This window comes from Oryza sativa, chromosome 7 (genome assembly GCF_034140825.1).
Source record: "Oryza sativa Japonica Group chromosome 7, ASM3414082v1".
Lineage (NCBI taxonomy): Eukaryota > Viridiplantae > Streptophyta > Magnoliopsida > Poales > Poaceae > Oryza > Oryza sativa.
In genome coordinates, this window is record NC_089041.1 from 13,055,710 (window position 1) to 13,070,862 (window position 15,153).

General features: G+C 44.5%; 1 pseudogene; it reads left to right on the plus strand.

Moving 5' to 3' along the window:
* Positions 1-1,260: 1,260 nt before the first annotated feature.
* LOC136357410 (F-box/FBD/LRR-repeat protein At1g13570-like) lies at positions 1,261-7,990 on the plus strand (annotated as a pseudogene).
* The last annotated feature ends 7,163 nt before the right edge of the window (positions 7,991-15,153 follow it).

The following is a 15,153-nucleotide window of genomic DNA, read 5'->3' on the forward strand; positions in this document are numbered from 1 at the left end:
TTCATCTTCAATCCTATAATCCTTGCTCCGTGTGGAACCCACCCCTCACTCTACACCCGAAAAACGCGCACAAAAAGGAAAACAAAAACGAAAAACCATCCGCTCCCGCATCTTTGCGTCGTTGCTAACCTCCGCCCAGCACCGCACGCCTGCGCCGCCGATTCCCTCTGCCCGCACTTCCACCCAACCCACCTGAAGCTTTATCTATACTAATATAAAAAGCACCATTTTCATCTTCAATCCTGTAATCCCTCACTCTACACCCGAAAAACGTGCACAAAAAGGAAGAAAACAAGAAACATCTGCTCCCGCACCTTTGCGTCGTCGCTAACCTCCGCCCGGTCCTGCACGCCTGTGCCGCCGATTCCCTCCGCCCGCACTTCCACCCAACCCACCTTAAGCTTTAGGAATATGTGGGGAACAACCTAGAGGAGGCCCAGATGATCAGGGAAATGTTTGGTTCAGTCAGTGTGTGAAAGAAAGTGCCTGCCAGGTTGTTTTAATTCACAGCCGAGCAACTTGTACCGCAATTTCTGAGCATAAAGTCAGAGAACTACTAGTGTAGTAGTAGAAAACTCTGTGAAATAGTAGTACCAAATTGCAATGGCACAATGCAAAAGCAAACATAAGAAAGAAATTACGGACGGTAAGCAGACGGATATTGAACTATATGCCTAACCGTAAGCAGAAGCAGGAATCTGACAAACTCAGTAACTTGAAGCAAAACATCAGTCGAAAGAAAGAAAAAAGCTAGCACAATTGAGAGGCAACCGTAACTACTGCAAACAGTATATACTACTATAATAGTACTACTACTCTACTAATGTTCTGGCGTGAGACGTCAACATGACTCCTCTTTGGTTCTGGTTGGCCGGTTGGCCCCTCTCGCCCACACCTCTTTGGTTCTGTCTCGCCCTTCCCTCGGGCAGGGAGGAAGATCCTCTGACGTAGATGATTATGCGTCAGAAGGACTTTGGACACAGGATTACCGTCCCTTCCTCATCGGACGACAGCGATAGTTACAACCTAGTTTGGCTCCTAGCCTGCTTGGTTTGGCCTAGTTGGAGGTCGAGCTACCGGAGGGAAAAAAAGAGGCATCACTGAGAGAACAAAGTTGATGCTCATTGGCCGGCCACCGGCCGCTCATTGCCGCTCCTCGCCTCTCCCGACGAGGACGCAGGTGGAGTAGGTGCCCAAGAAAGTCCCCTCTGCCGCCGCCCTCTTCCCCATCCCTCGCCCCGACGTCCTCAATAATCCCCCATGGTAGCTCTCCTGCTGCCGGCCGCCGGCATGGAGGTTGAGGTATGTGCATTTACGACATACGTTTCGATAGTGCCTGATTTGAGGCCATCGCCTCGGTCGCATTTGTGCGTCAACCATGGTTCAATTTCATGCTCCAAGACCCAGAAGATTCACATCTCCGTTGAAGCATCGACGGGGGCTCCAAGACCGATGGAAGGTAAGCGGTGGCATCTCCATTGAACACTGGGAGTATTTGCGAAGATCATATTTGCTCTCATGGCATCCTTCTCGCGGCGCGCCGTTGGCTTGAGCCACGATACGCGCAATGTTCTGGTTGTTCGGGTTGACGGTCCTGCCAACATGTACGCACATCGCTGGTCCATCGGTGGTGGTGGCGGCATGAGCACATGGGGAGGCAAGGAGCGTCTACTTCGCTGTGCCATGGCCGACGAGCAGGTACTTCACTCTCCCACTTTTCTGCTTGATCTCCCACTGAGCCAAATGCTAGAGCTTGCTCCTGGGCCGAGTGACAGAGAACAAAGGCTGGAACTGCTGCTGTCATCGGATGACGAAGGGGGCGGTGATCCTGCGTGCAACGTCCCTCTGACGTAGAATTATTTAGGGTTAATTGGATCCATGCCATTGTAAATTTACTCATTTTAAAAAAATACCATTACTATTCGTCAAATCTGTTAGATGCCACTCTACTTTTCTAAAATTAGAACCATACCACTCCAACATTATTTTTGTCAACCCTTCCATCAACGAGAAATTGGATATTGTGCCACTTCCAAAAGAGGGTTTCTCTGTAATGCCATTCCGCCGATTGGATTCGTTAAAATGCCACCTCTAAGCGATGCCAAGCATTTGTTTTGCCATATTCGCCATTTCGCTCCATTTTCATCAATTTTTGTACCCGGGCTGACCAAAATACCCCTTTGGGCTCCTTCTTCTAGCTCAACCCTTCTCTCTCCTTGGCCACTTGTTGAGCTGAGGAAGCGGCCATGAGAGGCGGATGCGACAGCGGAGCTCGATCCGGCGTCGGTGGTGCCGGCCACGGCCTCCGTCTCCGGGCTCTCGAAGAGGCGGCAAAGGCGGGCGAGAGGCAGCGGAGGTCGAAGCACCACCGGATGTGGCAGCAGCGGTGGCGGCGCTGGAGCTAGACCCCCATGGCCAACCGACGGACACCATAGTTGGGGGTGGGTGGTGTGGGGCCGGGGCTGAGGCGGGCACAGCGGCTGCGAGGCAACATTGCCGCCCTCGGCTGCAGCTGTGGAGGGGGAGGTGGTAACCCCACCGAGGCTGGAGCTCGCCGCGACGACGATAGGACGCGCTGCCTCCCCTTTCCTCAGCTCGATGAGTGGCCAAAAAGAGAAGAGCTGAGCTAGAAGAAGGGATATTTTAGTCAGCCCGGGTGCAAAAATTGGTGAAAATAGAGTGAAATGGCGAATATGGTAAAACAAATGTATAGCATCGTTTGGGATAACATTTTAACCAATCCAATTAGTGTAATGGTATTATATCGAAACCCTCTCTTGGGAGAGGCAGAATGTCCAATTTCTCTCCGTCATCACCCCTTCTTCCTTCTTCTGAGTCGTCCTCGTCCACCCCCCCCCTCTCTCTCTCTCCAGTCTCCTGTTAATCTTCTCCATCTTCTCCTCGTCGGCAAAATGAGCCTGCATTCTTGCTTTTTAGCAAGTGAGGGATGGAGTTGTTGTTGCTCTTGCAGTTGAGGAACCAGTTGCAGTGCGGGATGGAGACGTGGCCACCGGCAGCTGCGGCAACGCCAGCGAGCGTGTCCGCGGCGGAGCGAGCGGCTGGGTGGATCTGTGGACGAAAAATGAGAGGGAGAGGGAGGAGGCCGCCGGAGATTTTGATTTCTCTGCTGTTTTTTCCGGCTGATTGATTCTTTGCTTCTCGGATCTGGTTTCTGCAAATGCTTCTCCAAATTGATGCGCCTTTTGCGTCCTGTCACTTAATGGTTCTGTGGTATTTTGTTATTTTTGTCTTCACCGATTAATGCATGAGTGGCCATTGCTCGTGCATGCCATTGTCGGTAGTCATCCTAGCCTCAAATATCGATTGGTATCCCTCCCTTCTCTTCCCATGTTAGAGCAGATTAACATATGACGAGAAGTCAAGAATCAATGCCATGTATCTGCAGCATGCCTGATCCAAATCAGGAGTGTGATAGCATGATAGCTCTGTCCTTCTAGTCGGTCGGGAGGCCGAGGCCAGGCGTAAGTGGCATGAGGGAGCAGAAGGAGAAGGAAAGGCTAGCTGCGGAGGCGGCCATGAGGCCATCGCGATGAGAAGTACATGAGAGTAGGACAGAGAGAGAGATGATGGAGTGAAGGAAGAAGGGGGTGTTGACGGAAAGGTTGACAGAAACTGTGACGGAGTGGCACGGTTTCAATTTTTAAAAGGGTAGAGTGGCATTTAGCCAATTTGATGAATATTAAATGTTATTTTTTAAAATAAATAGGTAAATTTGTGATGTTATGGTATGGATCCAATTAACCCAATTATTTACGTTAGAGGATCTTCTTCTGGCTCGAAGTCTGGATCCGCTTCTGAAGCCGATCGAATTTAGATCCGGCAAGGAGGGGAGGCCCCAGCCTGATCCTTTTTATTTACATATATAGATTGATTCAGACGGCGGACGCCCCCATCGACCATCTTCTCCTCGCCGCAGGTACCTCCCCCTCTTTTCTTCCCCAATCATTCATTCATTAGCTATGATAGTTAGTTTGGTATGCTCGATTGGGTTTCAAGTCGGCGACCTAGTTCAATCTGCCAAAAACTTTTAATTATTACTATCAATTTTTTTCATCTTCCAACTCGTACCTGCTTCTGCACAACCAGATTTTTGTGCCTCCTCCCCTTCCTGTGTATGATTCCACATTACCAACCTCTGGGTCAATACTAGGTTGGTGCCGGGTGGGGGTGTGGGAGTGCGCAGGGCCGCGCGCGGTGGTCTTCCAAACTATCCCCTCCCTCCTATTCTCCTCATTATGGAATATATACAGTATTATGATACTATGATGACTGACAAGAAACAAGAGGTTGAGGAAAATGGTTTTATATATGGGTTAATTTGATCTATGCCATTGTAAATGTGGCTATTCAAAAAAAAATACCATTACAATTCGTCTATTCGTAACTGTGCCACTCCAATTTTACAAAATTAGAATCATGTCACTGCCGTCACCTTTTCCATCCATCCTCTTCCTTTCCGTCTTCTTCCTTCCATCCATCCTCTTCCTCTCCGGCGAAAGCACCGCCTCCCGGAGACAAGTTCGCGCCGCCGCAACTGAAGCTACCGCGCCGTCTCCTCCCTCCTCGCGTCAGCACCAACGCCCCGCGCAAGCTGGCGGCGCCGCCGCCGTCCCCTCTCTCCGACTTGCCGCCCCATCCTTCCTCTGAGCGCTAGAGCCGGCGCCGCCGCCCCATCCCCCAGCGCCACGGCTCCTTCCGCACGCCGGGTCGGCACCGCCGCCTGGCTCCCTCGGCGCCCTTGCTCCTTCCACGCGCCGTCCCCTCCCTCCTTGCGTCGGCACCGACGCCGCCCCCTCCCTTCGCGCTTCGGCGTTGTCACTGCCATCCTCTCCCTCCGCACGTCGGATAGCGCTGTCGCCGCCTCCCTCCCTCTGCTCGCCTGCACCGCCACCCCCTCCTTCCTCTGAGTGCCGAAGTCGGCGCCGCCGCCCCCATCCCTCCGTGACGCCGCGAAGAAGATGGAGACGGAAAGGAAGAGGATGGATGGAAAAGGTGACGGCAGTGGCATAGTTCTAATTTCGTAAAATTGGAGTGGCACGATTACGAATAGACGAATTGTAATATCATTTTTCTGAATAGCCACATTTGCAATGGCATTGATCAAATTAACCCTTTATATATTCTTCTTGTTTGGGCACAAGACAATAGCTTTTCACTTACAATCAAATCCAATCTTCTACTAGTAGTTGGGATCAGTCTAGCTAGAAAACTATTATATCCCTTTTCTATTCATTTTCCTCTGATTATAATGAAATACTTCTTTTTTACTCTCTCTCTCTCTCTCTCTCTCATTTTGTATTCTGGTTTGGTTACAATCAACAAACATACAAGTGTTTTTTCGCACATTTCATCTTGTTTGATACCCGTGTGTTGCTCTAGTGCACCGTTGCAATGATTTTAATACCTCTTCAACTGTGTCTTTACATAAGAACTACACTGAAAACGTTGCTCAACCATTTGCTTCCTGCTTGTAGGCTTCACAGGTACTACCATTTCAGCCAGAAGAGCACACATGGATGGGATCTGTCTAGTAAACAAAAAAAGGAGACTGATGCTCAGGCCATGTGTTGGTGAAGTAGATCACAGCAGCAAGCGGGTAAGATCGCAATGTGTTAAGTTTGAGTCTCTCCCAGAGGTATGTAAAATTTTAGAATGAACTGTTCTCTACTGAATGTGCCAAGGGACTGGATGCTGATGCTTTTGTTCAAACTCACTACCAGGACATAGTGTCAAGGATAATATCACAACTAACATTGAAGGAAGCTGTTGTAATGAGCTCGACATCGACCAAGTTGAGAAGAGCTTGGATTTACCATCCTAATCTTTACTTTGACACTTCAATAGTGTTTGCCAGTTCTGATCGCCATAAGCGAGTGCCGAGCACTGAGACGTTTATTGACAGAGTCAATTTTATCTTGAGGACGCACAGTGGTTTAGGAGTGAACAAACTTGCTGTTATGTTTGAGTTGAGGAAGGAGCATGCACATGACATTGATGGATATCAAAGAGGAGTTGCAGTTTGGAGAGCTGCAGGTGTTTTTCAGTTTTGTGAGGAGTAGCCCTAGCAATCCCGGCCTTTTCTTTTTTTTTTTTACTTCCCCCTCCGTTTCCTGCTCTCTGGGGGTGTTAGTCCCTGGCTCGACAGTTTAATGTCGTGTAAAATCTGAAACTCTCCCCCTTTCAATCTTAATAAAATTTGGTCGGCCCCTTCGCCAACCCGGCAAAAAAGACATTGATGGATGGGTTTCCTTTGCTGTTACATCCAAGGCAAGGGTTGTCACCCTCAACTTTTCTCCATATCATGGATCGCATGATCGCAGTTACAACTTCCCATGTCATCTTTTCAACGGCAAAAGTGGATCCCACCTTCAAGTTCTTCAACTTGATACCGTTACTTTGGGTCCAAGTCCTCCTGGCTTTTGTGGCTTTGCTAACCTTACGGTGCTTACTTTGGAGAATGTGCTTGTATTGGGCAATTTGCAGTTATTACTGAAATGCTCTGCCCTTGAATGGTTGACTATCCGAATGTGCTCCCAGTTACATAATTTGTATGCTCCTGAACCATTGCCGCGGTTGGCATTTTTGTGTGTACAAGATTGTGCAATTGACAAGATTGATGTCCATGCCCCTAATCTCACCACATTTAAGTATAGAGGTCGTTTTAAAGTTGTTATAGCCCTTCGGGAATGCTTGAAGCTTAAGACTGCAAGCATTGCGTCCCCCATTGAGGACAACCTTTACTATATTTTCACTGAGCTTCCAAATGGGTTACCTCATGTTGAGAGACTACATGTGAACGTTTTTGTGAAGACTCAGGTTTGTTAATCCCAATGCATGCCCTTAAAATCTTCAATCGAGTGTATCTTCTATTTTTGTTTCAGAATTTTGTTTTCTAACTTTCCTTGTCGTCTTTCAGATACCTGGATTTACTCAGGCCCCTCACAAATTTATCAATTTAAGGCATCTGACCATGAGGATAACCTATGAAATTGCTAAACGCTTTGGTAGAAATGCAGTTCTGCAACTAGCATATTTTTTGGAAGCTGCTCCGTTTTTGGTAGACCTTCATTTGGATGTGAGTTGTTATGCCATCTGCACTTTCATCCTGTTTGTAGTTATAAATACTACGTAATCTCTTTTTTTTTTGCCCTTTACTCCTGTCTAATGTTTCCAGACTTGCTTTATATTGTCTGCTTACTTTTAAGTATTGCCTTGAGTCAAAATTTTGAAACGGGGGACAGTCCAGCCTGTTATATTAAATGATCACTTAAATCTGGCCATGAGTGGGATGCAGCCACATAGTTCTAGCTATTCTGCAACTATTGGCAAAATACTATCTTGGTTTCTCCATTGAAGGTTTTTGTAACATATTGACTTGGTCAAGAACAGTCCATAGTTTTACCTAGCTTGTTGAGTATCTTGATTGTGAAAAGACTTGGGAGCAATCTTGCTATGTAACCTACAAAGGTGGATTGAGAAAGCGATTTTATTACTTATGATGACTGAAAGCAGCACTTGCTTTAGCTTATGGGGCTATTGCATATATTTTCCTGATTAAGATTTTGTGCGCATAGGTTGTCATGCTATTGATTTGTCCGTAATGACAGAAGGTGACAAACAATTTTGTGTGCAGATGCTATGTATAGATTTTTGTGAGTCCCGTCTTGCAAGAGACGTGATTATGAATCGCCCTCACTAGAGTCTCAAGAGAGCTTGCATAACCGGATTCAATGGCAATGGAGGACAAGTTGCACTAGTAAAATTTATCCTCAGGAATGCAGTAAAATTGGAGGAAATGGTTATAGATCCAAAAGGTAGAATAACAAACCAAATGATGGGAGAGCACAAAGGCCGTAGAATGATTAAGGAAAAACTTGTTCCAAAAGACAAGAATGGTCTACTTGTAATTCTATAACTTCTCAAGTTATGTATTCTGTTTTTCTCAATGAATTTAAGTTATGTCTGGGCAGTGATCGACTTACATGCCCTTTAACCTTTTTCTTTTCTGAAACAACGATAATAAATATTTTATGCGATGGATCATTTGCTAAGTTAGAGTACTACTAGTAGAGTAGTGCAAATGTACTAGTATTGTGATTGTGTTTTTCTTTTTTGCAATACTGAAGGGAAGGGTCATCTTGGTCTGAAATGAATTTGCATTTCGCAAGCTCCTCCAAGACGAGAAAGGCAAAAATGAAGGAAGGCAGCAGTTGCAAGCACATCTGTTGGTGTTGGATGCTGCTAACCTGTTACTCTCTTCGTTTCATATTATAATTCGTTTTTCTCTTCGTTTCATATTATAATTCGTTTTGGCTTTCTTATCAGTCAATATATTTGACTAATTTTATAGAAAAATATAATAACAATTTCAACACAAAATAAACATATTATCAAAATATATTAAATGCTAGTCTAACAAAACTAATTTGGTGTTGTAAATGTTGCTGAATTTTTCTATAAACTTGGGTCAAACCTAAAGTTTGATTAAGAAAAAATCAAATCAATTTATAATATGAAACAGCGGGAGTAATTTGGAAGTTTGTTATATGCATTTAGCACTAATTGTGGACAGTTAATTTTTCTATGTATGGCTGGAACATTGTGCAGCTCCAAACCTGTGTTTCCATGGAACAAAATAGTCTGGATGCCATCAATGTGTGCGCGTGTGTTTTATAGTCAGAACAACCTAATATGCTAACCATTCTGGTTTCTGACTGGCTATATTGAGAACCTTGGTCACCATACATGTAAGCCACTCCAGTAGTAAGTGCTAGTGTGATGCCAAATTATTGAGGAGTAAATTACACTAGCGGTCCTTAAACTTGTAACAAAAGTTTCACTTAGATCCACGAACTTGCAAAACACATATTGAGATCCTTAAACTTAGTTTAATGTATCATCTCGGTCCAAAGCCTGATTTGACCGTGGTCTTGCCTATGTGTTATGCCACGTGGACGATTCATCGGCAGCAGGCTCATTGGTGGTAAGTTCATCGGCAATTGGTTCATCAGCAGGGTCATTAGTTCGATCATCAAGAGGAGAAAGAGCTTTGGTAGGAGAAGCTTAAGGACTCAGGCTCGGCATTTTACTATGTTTATCGGCTATTATAGAGGCTGCTTTGGGCTGAAATAATAAGTTCGTTAAGAAGAGGAGGAAAATTGAAGAATTTAAAGATATAAGTAAAATACCTTGACTTTGCGACTTGCGAGCTACAAGCCGATATCGAAGACCTGCATCAGCTGACGGAGTTGGAACTGTAAGTACTGCATCGGCTGCTTTCTTTGTCTGATGTCTCATTATCGGCTCTTGTTTTGTGCTTCTTTGGAGTCAGGATCTTTGTTTTGCTATGTTTTCTTCGTGGTTTGTTTTGGCTTGGGGGCAGCTGGTGCAATTTCTACCACAGTCTGGTCTTGGAGCAGGGATTCAGCCGATGGAGCATTTTGGCCGATAATTGATGGGGCTAGAGTTAATTCATTTTCCACAAGAGTTGTAGCATCGGCATATGCAATGGACTGACCACTTTTGCTTATGTTTGATGGAGGCTGACCATCATCCTGAAGGGCGAAAACAAGTTAAGATTATATAGCCAATCATCAAAATTGGCAATTGAATGGAAGAAAAAGAATATGAGTTTTAAGTTTACCTGGACTGATGGAGGGATTGATGAAAAATGGTTGATCCTAGGGGTGGACCTTCAAGATTTAAGATCTTGTCTATAAGTTGTGCTGATGATACTATACCCCTGATTTGGATCTTTCTAGAGAAATAGAGGTCTAGAGGAAGTTGCCCCAATCCAAATTGACTTGCTACTAACATTGGGTGATAGAACTCATATGAGTTCTGAGTAAATCGGCATTGTGATACACCAGTGGGAAGGATGAAGGGTGAGATGGCAGATATGAAATTCTTTTTATGCTCTAGGTAGAACTCATTGTTCAAGTCATCTATCCTCAGATCTTCTGGCCATTCAAAATCTTCATAAGCGTACGATATTGTTGTGTCACTTGGGAAGCCATCATAAAAATGCTTAAACCAAAGATCAAATGATTCAGCTGATATGTTGGAGCCAGCAAAGCTATAAGCAGCTTCGCCATAAGACATGCAAGGTCTGTCATCTTCATTTTCTTTGATAGAAGGAAATTTGAGGTCTTGAAAAGATTGATGGTTGATAGAATTGATGATATAAAGATTCAGCCATAGTTGGATAAACCACCAAGGACCTCCATGTTTTACTGAAGAACCCATCAGCAATCGAGCTGATGCTTGACTCAAAGTGTGATAAACCGCCCCAAGAAGGAATTTGCCTAGAGGGATTGGTTTTTATTCATGAATAGCATGAGCTAGATGCATAAAGTTGGTTGTTGGACCACAGGTTGTGCCACAAAAGATGCATCTTTCCAGCAAGAGGTTGAGGAAGGCAATATGTTCTTCATCTGTCACTAGCCCAGTACTCATACAATGGCTTACATATCCTGACCAGCCACCACCAGCCCTGGTCTTGATTATGTGTTCACTTTTTGTCTTCAAGCTGATGGGGTTGGCCGATGAGGTGATATCCAAGCTTGTGAGCATCTTGATGTCCAAAAGGGTTGGTGTCATCAACCCATGTCCAAAGATGAAGGCATTAATGGTGTTAAACCAGAAACATGTTGCGGCCGATAACATAGATTTGTTCTTTGGCATATCGGCTAAAGACAGTTGAAGGCACTGTTCTATTTTTGTCTTCCTCCATGACGATTGCTTGGTAGTCAATACCCTTTTAAACTAATCTTTCCACTCATGAAGTTTTGGGGGCCAAGATCTGAAGACATTTGGCCAATGACTGAGTTCTGGTTTGATTCTCTAAAAGGGATCCTATTCGTCTCAGCATTAATGAACATCGTGGGATCCGGATCGCTCATGGGGCCAAGAAAATGTTGGGTGTTAGCATGAAGGACGAGAATCAAGACTTGGCCTTTAAGGTGTTGAAAAAGTCAGAAAAAAAGCGGGAAACCTTAAGAACTGGGAAAGGGTTTTTACAAGGGAAAATTGATGGTAAAAACAGACTTACTTCGTGAACATTGGAAGTGGTTGGCATCGCTCTGGGTACACCGCAAATCTAAGCAGAACCGGTTGAGAACAAGGGGAGATCGCCATCGGAAGATTGAATCACCGGAGAGATCACCAGAGACGAAGGGGTTTTTATAGCAAGGGGATTTGTGAAGGGCTTGGCTGGAAAAAGAGGATTTTGGAAGCAGTGAGCCTTTGCTTAAAAGCTTAACAGTCAAAGCAGAAACCCTAAATTTTCACAAGATTGCCGAGAGCAAATTCTGCTGCATTATATAATACAGCGGAATTAGGGGGGCATGTGTTAACAGCAGAATTTTGCATCAGATTCGGAGAAGGAAGAAGAAGATAGAAGCGGGTTTGGTGTGAAATCAAGTTTAATTTGGAGTCGGACTACGTATCGGCTGGACATCGTATCGGCTGGAAATAAGATATGAGTTGATGAAGCCGATGGCTGATCCAGCCCATATGGTATGATTTGGGCTCGACATGGGTCTAGATTGAGATAACAGTCATTGACAATTAGAGATAGAGCTAAAATAAGGCAATTGTATCTATTAATTAGGTTAGTTATGTCGGTTTGTTAGAGATTTTGGTAAGAGAACGTGGTATATGGTTTTGTTTGTATTTTATATTTAGAAAGGTTTAAGTCGTGTCCATAATGGACCAAGTTTGTACTCGGGGTATAAATATGAACCCCTTAGCATTGTAATAGGGGAGACAAATACAACTTCGGCGCATCGCCACCCTTTTCATTTTTACTTTTCGACGAGTTCGCTTTGCAAGAGGTAACACGTATCGGTGGCTTGTGCTATCAGGGCTATTATGTCGCTTTAGATGTTTTAGTCCTTTTATCATTGTCATTTGCTATCATATGTCTTAGCTAATCTACTCTTAGTGTCGATTTCAAAAATCAGCAATAAAATTTATAGGGTGCGCTAGATGCAAGAAAGAAATGGTGACCTAGCGATTTATACTGGTTCAGGCGCTCAGGATGAGGTAATACCCTAGTCCAGTTGTTTGGTGGATTCTCTCTGTATTGGGTGTTGAGTGAAGAGAGTGTCCCACCTCCAAAGGGTGCTGCCGATCCCCTTTATATAGCAGCAGGGTGATCGGCGGCAAGGTAGATGTGGTATCCCTCACAATCTGGGTACCTGCCATCCATCAAAATATGGCGGGATAGGTTTCCATTCTCCTATTCCCCATCATTTATAGTAACAGATTACATGGGCCTAGGCCCGTATCTCGCAAAAGATCTAGCCTCCGAGTACCGTTGTGGGCTACCCCGGTACGATAACTCCCACACTTAGTATCTAGATTTACCTTTATCAGCTGGTTCTCGCTTTAGGGTTCTTGCCGGTATCGGCTAAATCTTCCTACTAGATTAGACTAGTTAAGGCATCTACCATCCTGAAAAGTGGTTCTTTACTTGATTGTTTAGACTCTAGGTTTCTTTATCTACTTTGTGGTGCATCATCCCTAGTCTTTTATTGAACCCTAAAAACTAACATGGAAACAATTATAATGAAAGATAGTATCGGAATTTCAGCCGATCTTACCTAATATACATATTTCTTTACTAAGTTTTATTTATATTTGCCACTTATATAGACAGATCACTCCATATAGCTATATCAAGCTAAATCGGTATCGGCTAGGTTATCTAAACTACTAACCGATCATAGTTTGATATATTTATATAGATTGATTTGCCTATATAAGTCCGTACTAGGGCATTAGGTGGTACATTATCCTATTATGCTCTAAATATTGTTCCATCGGCTATTTTCATAATATTGTCTTAAGCTTCTTTATCGAACTTGATAGGCAGTATTATAGCCGATGAGGCATGTTTAGGATCTATTATCCACTAATCTATCCAGTCCATAGCCGATCTTGTCTAACTACATCGGCTGAGACCACCAACGATACGCTATCGGCCAATCGGCTATCGGTTGACTAACTTTGCTTTTGTCTTTCTTACTGATTGCAGGATCAAATCAGCTAGCACGCCCTTGATACACTCGAGACTAGTCTTGGACCTGCACTGGAGTTAAGCAGATCTCCCAGGTTCCCGTGTTTTTACATCAACAGGTTGTAAGAAATATCAACAGTTGGACCCAGCTTAAGGGTTAATCAGTTGTCGAATTTACTGCCATGCACGGGGGCCTGCCCACCCTTGTTTAAGGTGAAGGTGAATCCTCAGCGTGGTGCGCTTAGTTATGGGGAGTTATGACAAGGATCCTATCACAGTTTCTTTATGGTATGTCGTGATGGCATGTCGGCGCACAGAAACATGTCATGGGGTTGTGTCTTGTGGGTATAGTTGTACACCTCTAGTGATGGTAAAACCATTTGAATAGTCGTGCCTACGGTTATGGGTGATCAACTAGCTTCACCGTGATTAGTCTCATCATTAATAATTTAACTTAATGGAACTGGTGTAGTTTAGGTGTGGGCCTATCGCAACGTGGTTTAGCATTGGACAATGATGATTAATATTGCTTAATTTACTACAATAGTTTTTACCGCTTTCAACTGCTTTATGCAAAAGAACTCCTAGCCTCCTTCGAAATCCTTACATCATACATCCTCTTGGTATGACTTGTTGAGTACAATTAATGGGTAGTACTCAGTCTTGCTCTATCTTCCCCACCTCAGAGCTGGACTACTGCTCGGAGGAGTAAGTTTCGTCGCTACCATCTGTGGAGTGGAGTTGTTGCGCTACTAGCATCAGTTGTCCCAAGTTTAGCTAGTTTTTACCTTTCTGCTGCATTTGTAAGACTTTTTATTGTGTTCTATAAGACGCAGATCTATATATCAACTTTGTCGTTTGTGTACCCTGGTCGGTCCTGGACAGGGTTTTAATGCATATTCTGCTTGAAATTTTGGTTCATGAATTTCTGGGCATGACACGGTGGGAGTTGGCTCTTGATGCTCATCTTGGAGCAGGCGGACAACGCAGGCGCCCCTGCGGGCGTGCCAGCATTAGAGGAGGTGGTAACGGATGGTTGCGAGAAGTCGCAAGTGAGGATAACATTTGGTTAGCGAGCCCTCCCCTTCGCCACCAGCATCAGGCCCTGAATCTTTCCACCAAACCTCGGCCCGCCGACTGTTGTTGTAGTCGTCAAATAGGGAAAAGAGGATAGGGGGGAGGACAGGGGAGAAGGATTACATGTTTCATTGACATGTGGATCTCTCCTGCTGATTCAATGAGTCAACCACGGTCATTTTGTCATATTAGCATAAACCTTTTTCCAAACCACCAAAAGAGTCAATTTATACCGGTTTTCGAAGTTAGGGGAGGTGTTATAGTTGGTTTTGCAGTTGAGGAAATCCGGAGTACCAGCTAAGGGAGGCAAAATAGACTTATTTCGTGCATACTTCAGTTAAATCCACATCATGGCCACAATTAGATACTGGCAGACTTGCGAAAACCCTACTCCATCGGTCTCGGTTTAGATTCCAATTAAATCTGATACTCATATTTTTGAACGGAGGAAGCAATTGATAAAATAAAATTTTTGTGGAGCTGTGCTATACCCTGCGCCTAAATAAAAAAGCGAAAGTGTTCTAATGCGCCAATGTACGCTCGTTCATCCACCGCACAAACTCCACAAATTTGTGAAAGCGATGCTACATTAGTCCTCAGAATGGTGCTAATCGGGTGAAATGAACCCCTAGGCAAGCTCCAATCTCCCGAATCAATTCAATTTCAGAATGTGCAACCCAAAATCATGAATACTTTATTCTTGAACCTCAAAACGCCAATGCATTGCTTCTTTGTTTCAGCTTAACATCACATGACTAGCAGCAACACGGTGGTTTCCTACTGTTTGATTCCCTTTGGATCAGGCCCCTGCTGGTCTTGTTTGATTTGCTGGTCTGGGATTCTAGACCTTGACAAATTTGCAAGAGCACTAAGGCTTCGATGCTTCGATGGCTCTGGTTTCGGTGGGAATGCCCAAACAAAACCTTGGGTTGGGACTCCACCGCCATGTGATTCTAATTGAAATGGTCAGAAAGCAGACTTTTGGGATTCTAATTGGATTGGGCATCAACCGCTCAACTACCTCACACCAGCAC